Genomic DNA, 15,469 nt, shown 5'->3' on the forward strand with positions numbered 1-15,469 from the left:
AGGGGGTTCATTGGGTCACAGATACCTACGTCCCAATGGTTGGGACCCTGGGGGAGTTAGGGGGTTTGTGGGGGGCATAGGTACTTGTTTTCAGGCTGTAGAGGTCCTGGTGGGGATGAGGGGCTTCATGGAGGACACCAATAGCTACGTCCGGGCTGGAGGGGTCCCTGGATGGCTTAGGGGGTTCTGCTGAACACAATGGTCCCTGGGGGTTTAGGAACTTGGTGAGGGGCACAGATACCTATGTGTGTTCTGGATGGGGTCCCTGAGGGGGCTTAGTGGTATTGTAGGGGACACAGATACCTACGTCCAGGCTATAAGGATTCTGGGGGGCTTAGGGCATCGGGGGCCACAGATACCTACATCCTGGCTGAAGGAGTCCTCAGGGGGTTCGTGTGGGTCAGAGATACCTACGTCCAGGCTGTAGGGGTCTTGGGGGGCTTAGGGGATTTCTGGAGGTCACAGATACCTCCGTGCAGACTAGACGGGTCCCAGGGGGATTAGGAGGTTTATGGGGTGCACAGATGACAACTTCCAGGCTGTACAGGTTCCTGGGGGGCTTAGCGGGTTGTGGGGGGCACAGATACCTATGTCAAGGCTGGAGGGGTCCCTGGAGGGCTTAGCGATTCATAGGGGCACAGATACCTACGTCCAGCTGAGCTTTTCCCTGGGGGCAGCCTGCGCGCAGCTGCGATCAGCTGTTTGCTGGGCAGGTTCCGCTCAGCTGCTCCCCCCTCCCTGCTTCTGCGGGGGCTGAGTGAGTCCCCCCCCAAACAGCCTCAGGGCTCGAGGTGGGCGGGGGTGCAGGGCCAGCAGCAGCACAGCCCGCCCCGCTTCCCTGGGGCTGCCCCGCACCTCTCGGAGTGATGGCTCTGCCATGGCCTCCGCGTGAATCGCTGCTCCCTGCCCGCCAGGCTCGGCTCCGGCCACAGCAGCATCGGGTGCCCCAGGGAGCCCGGCTAGGCTGGGGCTGGGGGCAGTGGTAGGTTGGGGGGAGGAGAAGCTCCAGATACTGGCAGGGGGCGGGGGGGAGAGGAGTCGAGCTGGAGTGGGGGAGGAGAAGCCCTGGACTGGGCTGGAGCCACGCTGGGGAGGGGGCGGGGGGGGGGGAGGAGAAGCCCCGGTCCCCTGCAGGAGCTGCAGTGCGGGGAGGAAGGGGGAGAATCGCCAAGCTGGGGCAGGGGAGGAGAAGCCATACAGGGTTGGGAGGCGGGGGGGGGAGAAGCCCAGACCCCAGCATGAGCTGCACTGGGGTGGATGAAGGGGGAGAGGAGCCACTCTGGGGCAGGGAGGAGAAGCCCTGGACCCTGGCAGGAGATGTGGGGCTGAAGTTCCCGTCTCGGGAGCTTTTTAACAGGTCTGCGCATTTCATCATTTTATTTCTGTCTTATGATTAAATTGAGTTCTTTGTGTAACCAGTTCTAAAATGCCTCACATCTCCTGGCTGCAGTAATTATCATTATTACTGTTATTGCCGTTTTTGTACCGCTTCTCCTCCCCCTAACCTCCCACCCCTAACCCTGAGGCTGTTTGCGGGGGGACTCACTCAGCCCCCGCAGGAGCAGTGAGAGGGGAGCAGTTGAGTGGAGCCTGCCCAGCAAACAGCTGATCGTAGGTATCTGAGCTCCCCACGAACCCCCTAGTCCCCCACGGGACCCCGACAGCCTGGATGTAGAGTTATGTGCAACCACAGCCCCTCTATGCGCCCCAGGAACATCTACAGCCAGGACGTGGGTATCTGTGCCCCTCATAAACACCCTAATACCCACGGGAACCTTTACAGCCTGGACATAGGTATCTGTGCCCCCCCCCACGAACCCTCAAAGCCCCCAGGGACCTTTACAGCCAGGACGTTGGTATCTGTGCCCCCCATAAATCTCCTAAGCCCTCCGGGACCCCTCCAGTCTGCAAGTAGGTATCTGTGACCCCCAGAAACCCCCTAACGCCCCAGGAACCCCTACAGCCTTGACGTAGGTATCTGTGACTCCAACGAACCTCCTAAACCACCCAGGACCCCTCCAGCTAGGACGTAGGTATCTGTTCCCCCCTCAACTCCCAATCTCCTCGGGACCCCTAGACCCTGGACGTAGGTATCTGTGTCTGCCCCGATCCCCTAAGCATCCCCATTACCCCTTTAGCCTGGACGTAGGTATGTGTGCTCCCACAACCCCCCTAAATGCCCCAGCGACCCCTTCAGCCTGGATGTACCTATCTGTGACCCCCACGAACCCCCTAAGCCCCCAGGGATCCCTACAGCCTGGACACAGGTGTCTGAGCACCCCATGAACCCCCTAAGCTCCTCGGGACACATCCAGCCTGGATGTATCTGAGCCCCCAGTGAACCGCCTAATCTTCCCGAGACACCGACAGCCTGGACCTAGGTATCTGTGCCCCCCACAAACCCCCTATACCCCCCAGGACCCCTCCAGCCCAGATGTAGGTCTCTGTACCCCCACGGCCCCCCTGGGACTCCTACAGCCTGGAGGTTCGTATCTGTGCCCCCCACGAAACCCCAACCCCCCCGGGACCACCCCAGCCTGGACATAAGTATCTGTGTTCCCCACGAACCCATAAGCACCTGTAGGGATGCCTACAGCGTGGACTTAGGTATCTGAGGGCCCCCAAAACCCCCTAAGCCCACGAGGGACCCCTTCAGCCTAGAGATAAGTATCAGTACCCCCCCATCCCCATAAGACCTCCCGGACCTCTCCAGCCTGGACTTAGGTATCTGTGCCCACTAAGCCCCCCAGGGACCCTCCAGCCTGGATGGAGGTATCTGTGCCCCCCACAAACCCTAAGTGCTGAGGAACCCCTCCATCCTGGACCTAGGTATCTGTGCACCCCCAACACACTAATTCCCCCTGGAAGCCCTATTGCCAGCATGTAGGTATCTCTGTCCCCCACAAACCCCCTAAGTCTCCCAGGGATCCCTACAGCCTAGATGTATGTATCTGTGCCCCCCAGAAAACCCCTAATCCATCCGGTGACCTCTACAGCATGGACCTAAGTATCTGTGCCCCCCAGGAACCTCCTAAACCCCACAGGAACCACTTCAACCTGGACGTAGATATCTGTGCCTCCCAAAAAAACTCTAAGCCCCCCAGGGACCCCTAGAGCCTGGAGATAGGTATCTCTGCCGTCCGCAAAACCCACTAATCCTCCCCGGAACCTCTCCAGCCTGGACGTACGTAGCTGTGCCCCCCACAAACCCCCTAAGCTCCTCGGAACCCCTCCAGCCTGGATGTAGGTATCTGTGCCCCCCATGCTCTAAGCCCCCCCAGAATCCCGATAGCCTGGATGTAGGTATCTGGGTCCCCTACACTACCAGCAAGACCCCCAGGAACCCCTCCAGGACATACTTAGGTACCTGTGCCCCTCACCAAGTCCCTAAACCCACAGGGACCACTATGTTCACCACAACCCCCTAAGCCATTGAGGGACCCCTCCAGACCTGACGTAGGTATTGGTGTCCTCCACGAAGCCCCTAATCCCCACCAGGACCTCTACAGCCTGAATGCAAGTACCTGTGCCCCCCACAACCCCTTAACTCCCCCAGGGTCTTGGCCACCCTAGATGTAGGTATCTGTGACTCAATGAACCCCCTTAAGCCTCCCCGGAATGCCTCCAGCCTGGACGTAGCTATCTGTACTTCCCATGACCCCTAAGCCCCCCAAGGAGCTGTACAGCCTCTACGTAGGTGTGATGCTCTGTGCATTACCCTACGTGGCCACACGGTGTCACTGTTGCTCCATGCGGGAAATGCTCTGGGCGTTACTGTGAAGGAGTAGGGACTGTCTGTGTGGGGGATGGGAGAGCAGCGGGTGACTTTAAGTGAGGGACAGGACCTAAGCCTGTAACTTGAGCTAGGCAGGGGGGAGGGGGTCAGCACCTTTGCCCAGGAAGCTGGACACAGGAAGGGGCCGGCTGCAGGGAGTTAATTCAGTTTTGGTTTGGAGCTGGGTTGTTGGAATTCAGGGAATCCCAAACTGAGAACTAAGCTTCCTGAACCCCCAGAAGGACTCGATTGAGGAATCCTGGTTGTGCCCAAAAGCTCTGCTGAATCTTTCGCTCCTGCTGGCCAAAAAAACCTTCTGTTTTACTGGCTGGCTGAGTCACTGTGTGTCCCAGGAAGAGGGGTGCGAGGCTGGATTTCACCACACTCCGTTACACCCCCTAATCCCCTTTGGGACCCCTGAAGCCTGGATGTAGGTATCTGTGCCCCGCACCAAACCCCTAAGCCCCCCAGGAACCCCCACAGCATGGACCTATGTATCTGTGCCCCCCACGAGCCCCCTAAGCCCCCCAGGGACCCCTCCAGCCTGGACGTAGGTGGAACCCTTCTACCAGGCTGAACTGAGAGCAGCAAGGACTGGATTCAATACATAGGGGTCCCTTCCCTACAACGTAATGAAAACCAGCTCGAGCCCACAACCAGTGACATGGGAAAATTTTACATACGCACCCCTAGGTGCCTCAAAGAGGCAATACTTTCCCTCTCACAAGCACAGAGTCTGGGTGTAGCAGAAAATGTTTAATAATGTAAGATAAACAACATAGCATTAAATTGGGAAAACACCTCAACTTGGCCATGTCCTTTTCCCTGGGCTCTTGAGTCTAGCAATCCCCAAATCACCCCAAGACTCCAAAGTCCAATACCTCAAATGTTTCAAGAGTCCAGCAATCCCAAAATCACCCACAGTCCCACAACCCCAGAGTTCAAGTGTCTATCTGCAGGGTTTTTCCCCCTGCCAGCCTAGGTAGAAAGGGGCACCTTATATGGTCCACTGCCGACTGCCCTGCCTCTCTGTGGGATTCTGCTTCCCCCTTCCCCACGAACTGCTCAGCTCAGTCCACTAGCTGCTCTGCTCCACCAGCCGACTTGTGATCTGTTCCAGCTATCCCTAAAAACTGCTCAGCTCACCTCAGTCCATGGACCACTCCAACCATCCAGCAAACTACTTCTCTCCATCAGCTGTTCTGCTCTGCCATATAGTTTCAGACTCCCCCACTAGCTAGCACAATTATTTAACAAATTTTACTCAGGAATCTACAACTTCAATTCTTAGGGGACTCAAAAATCAGCTCTGCTATTCAACTGTTAAAAGAGAAAAAAGTGCAATTGGTGTTTCTGGTTCATCAAAGGAGCCCATTCCCTTGTCTAGCGAGTGCCACTCAATTGATGGTGAGAATCTCTGTCTCAAAGCAGTTTCACAGTTCCTCATCCACACAATCAGGGTGACAACACTCCACATCTCACACCCCAACAACACCCCAAATAAACTGGGGATACCACAGCTGCCAAAGCAACCATCCCAGGCTGCCGTGGCTGTGTCAGGCGGGGTGGGTGTGCCTATGCAAACACGATCAGTCCCTGAAATTCGTTTCCACACTTGCCATAATTCATCACCAGATGTCAGGGTAGACTTCATCCTGCTTCTGCTTACATAGGTATCTGTGCCCCCCCACAACCCCCTAACCCAACCGGGACCCATCTAGGCTGGATAAAGGTATCTGTGCTCCCCACAAACCTTTAAGCCCCCCAGGGAACCCACAAGCCCAGATGTAGGCATCTGTACGCCCCACACACCCCCTAAGACCTACAGGACCCCTCCAGCCTGTAGGTAGGTATCTGTGACCCCCAGAGCCCCACAAAGACCCTTGGGACCCCTACAGCATGGATGTTTGTATCTGTGACCCCCACAAACCTTCTAAGCTACCCAGGGCACACTACAATTGGGACGTAGGTATCTGTTCCCCCCCAACACACCTAATCCCCCCCAGGACCCTTCCAGCCTAAACATAGGTATCTCTGACCCAACGAATCCCCGAAGCCACAACGGGACCCTTCCAGCATGGACATAGGTATCTGTGCCCCCACAACCCTCCTAAGACCGCCAAAACCCCTCCAGCCTAGATGCAGGTATCTGTGCCCCACACAAACCCCCTAGGCCATGATGGGACTTCTCCAGCCTCGACATAGCTATCTGAGCTCCCCACAACCCCCCTAAGCCCTCCGGAACTCCTCTAGCCTAGACGCAGGTATCTGTGCCCAACACGAACCCCCTAAGGCCCCCAGGACCCCTCTTACCTGGATGAAGGTATCTGTGCCCCCACAACCCCATAAGACCCCCTCTCAGGATCCCTATAGCCTGGTCGTAGGTATCTGTGCACCCTCACGAACCCACTGATCCTCCCAGCGACACCTACAGCATGCACATAGGTATCTGTACCCCAAAATGCCCCAAAGCAACCCGGGGACCCCTACAGCCTCGAAATAGGTATCTGTGCCCCCTCCCCCACAACTCCCTAATACTGCCAGAACCCCTCCAGCCTGGATGTAGATATTTGTGACCTCCAGGAACCCCCTAAGCCCTCCCCAGGACTTCTGCAGCCTGGACATAGGTATTTATGCCCCCCACAAGCCCCCTAGATCCATAGAGCCCCCACCAGCCTGTTTGTAGGTGTGTGTATGCCACATAAACCCCCTAAGCCCCCCAGGGCCCCCTCCAACCGGGATGTAGGTATCTGCATAACCACATCCCCTTAAGTCCCCCAGGGACCCCTCCAGACGATACATAGGTTTCTGTGCCCCTCATCAACTCCCTAAACCCCCAGGAACCACTACAGCCTGGACTTATGTACCTGTGCTTACCACAACCCCCTAAGCCGTCCAGGGACCTCTCCAGCCCAGACGTAGATATTTGTGTCCCCCATGAAGCTCCTAATCCCCAACAGAATGCCTCCAGAATGGACGTAGCTATCTGTGCCCCCCACGACCCTTAAGCCCCCCAAGGATCTCTACAGCTTCTACATAGGTGTGATGCTCTGTGCATTACCCTGGGTGGCCACACGGTGTCACTGTTGCTCTGTGAGGGAAATGCTCTGTGCATTACCCTGCGTGGCCACACGGTGTCACTGTTGCTCCATGCGGGAAATGCTCTGTGCATTACCCTGCGTGGTCACAGGGTGTCACTGTTGCTCCATGCGGGAAATGCTCTGGGCATTACTGTGATGGAGTAGGGACTGTCTGTGTGGGGAATGGGAGAGCGGGTGGTGACTTTAGGACCGGACACGTGCTCAGCCTGTAACCTGAGCTAGGCAGGGGGGAGGGGGTCAGCACCTTTGCCCGGGAAACTAGACACAGGAAGGGACCGGCTGGAGGGAGCTGGGTTAGTTCAATTTCGATTTTAGTCTGGGTGGTTGGAATTCAGGGAATCCCAAACTGGGAACTAAGTTTCCTGAACTCCCAGAAGGACTTGATTACGGGGTCCTGCTTGTGCCTCCAAGCTCTGCTGTATCCTTCGCTCCTGTTGTCCAATAAACCTTCTGTTTTACTGGCTGGCTGAGAGTCACTGTGAGTCCCAGGAAGAGGGGTGCAGGACCGGACTCTCCCACACGCTGTGACAGACCCAAAGCCCCTTCGGGACCCCTGAAGCCTGGACGTAGGTATCTGTGCCCCCCACCAAACACTTAAGCCCTCTGGAGACCCCTCCAGCCTGAACTTAAGTATCTGTGCCTCCCACAACCCCCCTAAGCCCCCCAGGAACCTATACAGCCAGGACATTGGTATCTGTACCCCATATAGACTCCATAAGCCCCCTGGGACACTCCAGTGTGCACGTTGATATATGTGCCCCTCAGAAACCCCCTAACCCCCCAGGAACCCGTACAGCTTGGACATAGGTATTTGCACTCCCACAACCCCCCACCACCCCCCTGGGACATCTACAATCTGGACGTATATATCTGTGCCCCTCACAAAACCTCTAACCCCCCCTGTGACCGATACAACCTGGACATACGTATCTGTGCCCACCCGAACTCCTAAGACCCCCTGGTAACCCTACAGCCTGGACATAGGTATCTTGGGCCCCCACAAATCCCCTAAGACTCCTAGGATGCCTCTGTGCACCCCAAGGCCCCTAAGATCTCCCGGACCCCTACAGCCTGGATGTAGGTGTGACAGTGCTGCCCGTGGGAGCCAGCTGAGGTCACTCAATCAGGGTGAACTGCAAACAAAACAGGGCAGACAAATCCCAAACGCTAGTGGTTATTTCAATACTTAGATTTACCAAGCCAGCACAAAACAGCTTCTGTAGTACCTCACTGGTTACTTAGAAGTTTAAACCACGCAGTTCCCTTAAAGTACGCTGCCTCAGGCCTCCGTCCAGACACATCTGTCAGATATGATGATGATTTCTGAAAATCTTACTTCATCATATAAAAGAAAAGATTCTTCCGATCCCAAAGGATCAGCCACATACCCAGGTTCAATTATAACTTAGATTCATAGATTCATAGATTCTAGGGTCAGAAGGGACCAGTGTGATCATCTAGTCCGACCCCCTGCACAAAGCAGGCCACAGAACCTTACCCATTCACTTCTATAACAAACCCCTAACCTATGTCTGAGTTATTGAAGTCTTCAAATTGTGGTTTGAAGACCTCAAGCTGCAGAGAATTCACCAGCAAGTGACCCATGCCCCACGCTGCAGGGGAAGGCGAAAAACCTCCAGGGCTCTGCCAATCTGCCCCAGAGGAAAATTCCTTCCCGACCCCAAATATGGCGATCAGCTAAACCCGGAGCATGTGGGCAAGACTCACCAGCCAACTTAGATCTCACCCAAAATACATGCTATAGCCAATTCTTATTAACTAAGCTAAAATTTATTAGAAAATAAAAGAGAGAGAGTGTTAGTTAAAAGATTAATAGACATTAATCTTAAGGGCCCAAAAGCAAGCTATGCCGATGGGTAGGAAAGATAGAAAATGTGGCAAAAGACCTCCTTGGCTTAACCACGAGATCTTGCATGACCTACAAAATAAAAAGGAGTCATATAAAAAATGAAATCTAGGTCAGATTACAAAGGATGAATATAGGCAAATAACACAGGAATGCAGGGGCAAGATTAGAAAGGCAAAGATACAAAATGAGTTCAAACTAGCTATGGGAATAAAGGGAAACAAGAAGACTTTTTATCAATACATTAGAAGCAAGAGGAAGACCAAGGACAGGGTAGACCCACTGCTCAGTGAGGAGGGAGAAACAGTAACAGGAAACTTGGAAATGGCAGAGATGCTTAATGACTTCTTTGTTTTGGTCTTCACTGAGAAGTCTGAAGGAATGTCTAACAAAGTGAATGCTTATGGGAAGGGGGTAGTTTTAGAAGATAAAATAAAAAAAGAGCAAGTTAAAAATCACTTAGAAAAGTTAGATGCCTGCAAGTCACCAGGGCCTGATGAAATGCATCCTAGAATACCCAAGGAGTTCATAGAGGAGGTATCTGAGCCTCTAGCTATTATCTTTGGAAAGTCATGGGAGACGGGAGAGATTCCAGAAGACTGGAAAAGGGCAAATATATTGCCCATCTATAAAAAGAGAAATAAAAACAACCCAGGAAACTACAGACCAGTTAGTTTAACTTCTGTGCCAGAGAAGATAATGGAGCAAGTAATTAAAGAAATCATCTGCAAACACTTGGAATGTGGTAAGGTGATAGGGAATAGCCAGCATGGATTTGTAAAGAATAAATCGTGTCAAACCGATCTGATCGCTTTCTTTGATAGGATAACGAATCTTGTGGATAAGGGAGGAGCGGTGGATATGGTATACCTAGACTTTAGTAAGGCATTTGATACGGTCTCACATGATATCCTTATCAATAAACTAGGCAAATACAGTTTAGATGGGGCTACTATAAGGTTGGTGCATAACTGGCTGGATAACCGTACTCAGAGAGTAGTTATTAATGGCTCCCAGTCCTGCTGGAAAGGTATAACAAGTGGGGTTCTGCAGGGGTCTGTTTTGCGACCAGCTCTGTTCAATATCTTCATCAACGACTTAGATGTTGGCATAGAAAGTATGCTTATTAAGTCTGCGGACAATACCAAACTGGGAGGAATTGCAACTGCTTTGGAGGACAGGGTCAAAATTCAAAATGATCTGGACAAATTGGAGAAATGGCCTGAGGTGAACCGGATGAAGTTCAATAAAGATAAATGCAAAGTGCTCCACTTAGGAAAGAACAATCAGTTTCACACATACAGAATGGGAAGAGACTCTCTAGGAAGGAGTATGGCAGAAAGAGATCTAGGGGTCATAGTAGACCACAAGCTAAATTTGAGTCAACAGTGTGATACTGTTGCAAAAAAAGCAAACGTGATTCTGGGATGCATTAACAGGTGTGTTGTAAACAAGACACGAGAAGTCATTCTTCTGCTCTCCTCTGCGCTGGTTAGGCCTCAACTGGAGTATTGTGTCCAGTTCTGGGCACCACATTTTAAGAAAGATGTGGAGAAATTGGAGAGGGTCCAGAGAAGAGCAACAAGAATGATTAAAGGTCTTGAGAACATGACCTATGAAGGAAGGCTGAAAGAATTGGGTTTATTTAGTTTGGAAAAGAGAAGACTGAGAGGGGACATGATAGCAGTTTTCAGGTATCTAAAAGGGTGTCATCAGGAGGAGGGAGAAAACTTGTTCACCTTAGCCTCTAAGGATAGAACAAGAAGCAATGTGCTTAAACTGCAGCAAGGGAGGTTTAGGTTGGACATTAGGAAACAGTTCCTAACTGTCAAGGTAGTTAAATACTGGAATAAATTGCCTAGGGAGGTTGTGGAATCTCCATCTCTGGAGATATTTAAGAGTAGGTTAGATAAATGTCTATCAGGGATGGTCTAGACAGTATTTGGTCCTGCCATGAGGACAGGGGACTGGACTCAATGACCTCTCGAGGTCCCTTCCAGTCCTAGAGTCTATGAATCTATTAATGGCTATTAGCCATGCTGGGTAAGGAATGGTATCCCTAGCCTCTGTTTATCAGAGGGTGGAGATAGATGACAGGAGAGAGATCACTTGATCATTACATATTAGGTTCAGTCTGTCTGGGGCACCTGGCATTGGCCACTGTTGGCAGATAGGTTGCAGGGTTGGATAGACCTTTAGTCTGACCCAGTATGGCCATTCTTAGGTTCTTATTAAGGAAGGGGCAAAGCCGTTTGGTGGAGTTTCTGTAGTGTAGTGGTTTGCACGTTTGCTTAACACGCAAAAGGTCCTTGGTTTGAAACCAGGCAGGAACATGCTGGCTCAAGCTTCCGCTGGCCTGTCCTTGCTGTTGTAGGAGCAGCAGTGATTTCTATGCTCAAAAGGTCTGTTATATTTCCCCTCCCTCCCACTTTTGTCTCCTCTCCCTCTCTGAATACCTGTGAAGTGGCTTTCCCCCTCCCCCCACTCCTGGAATGCTTGTGGGATGAAGGGGCTGGTTGAAGAGCAGAAGAGCTCCCAAGTAGACAAGGTGTCTGGGACTCTAATTAGGCAGCACTCACACACCCAGAGCATAGACACTGCCCAAGGTGGAGTGTGACCCACCATATGCAGCCAAGTCATCTCTAGTTGCAGGTCATGAGGTGCAGATCGTTAAAAGGGGAAGGGGAAATGTGCTCAGCTGTGCACTCACAAGCTTGTATGTCCAGTGAATGCCCTTCGCCTGGACCACCTGGCCAGTGGTTCTCTGTGTTGTATTTCATTGTGCCTCAGGAAGACTTACCTTCATCCCATCATCCATCGCGGTGCTGTGAGACACTTACCTTGCTGAATCCTGACATCTCCAGTGCCATGCCAGTCCTGGGAGCCTGAATATGCAAGTGTGACACCCCACCCATCTTCTTTGGAGCTTATCTGTCAGTATAATAAATGTGCTGCTTTCTGCCAAACTCTGGTGGGTCATTAGTCCTCCCTACGCTTACTAGCTGGCCTAATTTTGGGTAACACCTGTGATAACCCCAACCCCTGCAGGACAGAGGATGGGGAAATGAGCTGAGAAAAAGCCTTGGCATCAGCAGGGGAAAGCTAGAGGATCTGGGCCAGTCACCATTTGAAGCCTTGTAGCTTGGTCTTCTCTGCCCTGGGAGGTTGGCCTATAGCGGCAGGCTCTTCCTGCTGGCCTCCTCTGCATGATTTGCCAAAGGAGAAAGTGAGGCAGGAATGGGGCAAAAGAGGAAAGTTGAGCTGAGGAAGGCAGGGCAGAAGCTAAGTGGCTCAGTGCAGCTAAGTGGGGTTAGTAGAGCACCACCATTCGTTCTGCAAAGCCTGGGGAGGTGTGGTTGGCTGCTGGGAGGCAGAATCCTGTGCCTGCCTCTTGGCTTCCCAGGGGTGGCTACTTGCAGCCCAGGAGAAGAAGGATGGTTCTGGGTGAAAGGAAGACAAGCAAAGCTCAGGGAGGAAATTTGGGTGTGGGGTGCGGGGTCTGTGCTGGGGGAGGAGGTTGGGGTGTGGGAGAGGTAGCGCTGACCCCGGGCACTGCATCTCCCAAAGTGACCAGTACACACAACCCTGCAGCAGCAGCTCCTAGGTGGGTGGGGCCAGGGGGTCTCCGTGCGCTTCTGCCTTCAGGCGCTGCCCCCAGAGCTCCCATTGGCTGCAGTTCCTGGCCAATGGGAGCTGTGGAGTTGGTACTAGGGGCAGAGGCAGCACATGGAGACACTCCCCCTGCCCCAGGGGATGCTGGGACATGCCGGCCACTTCTGGGAGCGGCACGGAGGGACGGAGGCAAAGTGGGCAGGGAGCCACCTTAGTGCTGCTGGCACATCTCTGCACACCCATTAGGGGAGGAGGGCAGAGGTCGTCCATGTGCTGCCTGGGGTAGGGGCAGTGCACAGAGCTGCCTACCCTCCCGGGTCTCTTACAGGAGTGGGTGGGTGGGATCTTTTGGCCTGCAAAGTGCAGCAGGTCGGACTAGATGATCACACTGGTCCCTTCTGACCTTAAAGGCTCTGAGTCTAACAGGGAGAGGGAAGTAAAGGAAATTTTTTTAAAAAATAAACCAAACATTGTAATACCAGGATGACTCCAACTGCTCATTGTATAGTCCTGCCCCTTTTTTCCTCTGCTGGGTGTTTAATGACCTGCTGGGATTTGGGACACTGATTCTCTCATTCAATTGCTAAACTGATACAATGTGACTGAAATTAAACCAATTCCCAGGGGAGAAAAGATCATGTCATTGCATGGGCTGGGAATTGAACCCCAATCCACTGCTTAGCAGGCAGCTATGCTCACCACCATACCACCAAACATCTGCAAAAAGAACCTCTCCTACATGCCACTTATGCTTGTCAAATTAGCCTAGACCAGCATTGAGGAGATTTTCTACCTGATAAAATATACTGGATTCTCATCACTGAAAAAAGAACACCTCCATCTTCACTTGGGTTTGAACCTCAGCCTTTCAATTAGCCACCAAAGTTGTTAATCACAGGGTATGTCTACGCTACAGGATTATTCCGATTTTACAGAAACCGTTTTTTGAAAACAGATTGTATAAAGTCAAGGTCAAGCACCCACACTAAGCACATTAATTCGGCAGTGTGCGTCCATGTACCAAGGCTAGCATCAATTTCCAGAGCGTTGCACTGTGGGTAACTATCCCATAGTTCCCGCAGTCTTCCCTGCCCATTGGAATTCTGGGTTGAGATCTCAATGCCTGATGGGGCAAAAACAGTGTCATGGGTGTTTCTGGGTAAATGTCATCACTCAATCCTCCCTCCATGAAAGCAACGGCAGGCAATCATTTCACGACCTTTTCCCTGGATTGCCTGGGCAGACGTCATAGTATGGCAACCATGGAGCCCGTTCAGCCTTTTTTCACTGTCAGCGTATATCTACTGGATGGTACTGACAGTCACAGTACTGCAGCGCTACACAGTAGCATCCCTTTGCTTTTAGAAAGTTAGCAAAGATGGTTACCAGCCCTACTGTACCATCTGCTGCTTTGCAAGTTGGCAATGACAGTTACCAGTTATACTGCACCGTCTGCTGCTGTCATTGGTGGTCCTGGCCGGCCTCAATGAGGTCAGCTGGGGGTGCATGGACAAAAATGGGAATGACTCCCCAGGTCATTCCCTTCTTTAAGTTTTGTCTAATGGAGAGTCAGTTCTGTCTAGACTATCAGCCAAGCCCAGAGAGGCAAATGGCCACTCCGGGTCACAGCCCCAGAGATCCCACAGATATGATGAGCTGCATGTCATTCTAGCCTCACCCATTGCTTTCCTCCTCCCCTACCCCTCCTGGGCTACCGTGGCAGTTATCCTCCCATTTGTGTGATGAAGTAATAAAGAATGCAGGAATTTGAAACAACACTGACTTTATTGCTTCTGCAAGCAGGGATCAAAGTGGGGAGGGAAGCGCAGCCTCCAGCTGCTAGGATAGTCCAGGCAGGACTGAATGTCCATTAGACAAAGCTTAAAGAAGAGAATGAGCTGGGAATCATTCCCATTTTTGCCCAGGCACTTCTGGCCGACCTCACTGTGGCCAGCCAGGAGCACTCACGGGATGACAATGACAGATACCAGTCCTACTGTACTGTCTGCCGTCTGCAAGGGAAGGGAAGGGAAGGAGATGCTTCTGTGTAGCGCTGTAGCACCATGTCTGCCAGCAGCATCCACTAGACATACAATGACATTGGAAAAAGGCAAGAAAGGATTTTTTTTCTTTCCTTTCACGAGTGGAGGGAGGCAACGACATATTCCCTGAACCACCCAAGACAATGTTTTTGACCCTTCAGGCTTTGGGAGCTCAACCAAGAATTCAAATGGTTTTCGGAGAGTGTGGGAACTGTGGGATAGCTACAGTCATCAGTCGCCCCTCCCTCCATGAGCGTCTATTTCATTCTTTGACTTTCTGGTACGCTTGTCTCAGCTCCTTAAGTTTCAGCACTTTGTTGAGTCCCTGTTGTGGCCTCTGTCCATCATAGCCTTGGAGATTTTTTTCAAATGTTTTGGCATTTCGTCTTTTGGAACGGAGTTCTGATAGAACAGATTCATCTCTCCATACAGAGATCAGCTTCAGTATCTCCCGTATGGTCCATGCTGGAGCTCTTTTTTGATTCTGGGACTGTATGGTCACCTGTGCTGATCAGCGCTCCACGCTGGGCAAACAGGAAATGAAATTCAAAATTCAAAAAGTTTGCGGGGCTTTTTCTGTCTACCTGGCTAGTGCATCCAAGTTCAGATTGCTGTCCAGAGTGGTCACAATGGTGCACTGTGGGATAGTGCCCGGAGACCAATACCATCAAATTGCAGCCACATTAACCCTAATCCGACATAGCTATACCGATTTCAGCACTACTCATCATCAGGGAGGAGTACAGATACCGGTATTAAGAGCCCGTTATACCGATATAAAGGGCTTCGTTGTGTGGACGGGTGCAGGGTTAATGCGGTTTAATGCTGCTAAATTGGATACAAACTCGTAGTGTTGACCAGGCCAGAGAGAGCAGCAGGTTTCCCCTATTGTTTCCTACTCTTGTTTTCTTGACTAGTTTCTCCTCTGCACCAACTTACACTTTTGTTCTGTGAGCCTGGCTAGTTCAGTTGGTAGCACAGCAGACCGTTAATGAGAGGGTCCAGAGTTCAAGCCCCTAGTTGGGTGACGAACTACTCCCTATATTTTTAAAAATCTGTCTTTCTGGACTCT

This window comes from Gopherus flavomarginatus, chromosome 12 (assembly GCF_025201925.1).
Source record: "Gopherus flavomarginatus isolate rGopFla2 chromosome 12, rGopFla2.mat.asm, whole genome shotgun sequence".
In the NCBI taxonomy this organism is placed as follows: domain Eukaryota; kingdom Metazoa; phylum Chordata; order Testudines; family Testudinidae; genus Gopherus; species Gopherus flavomarginatus.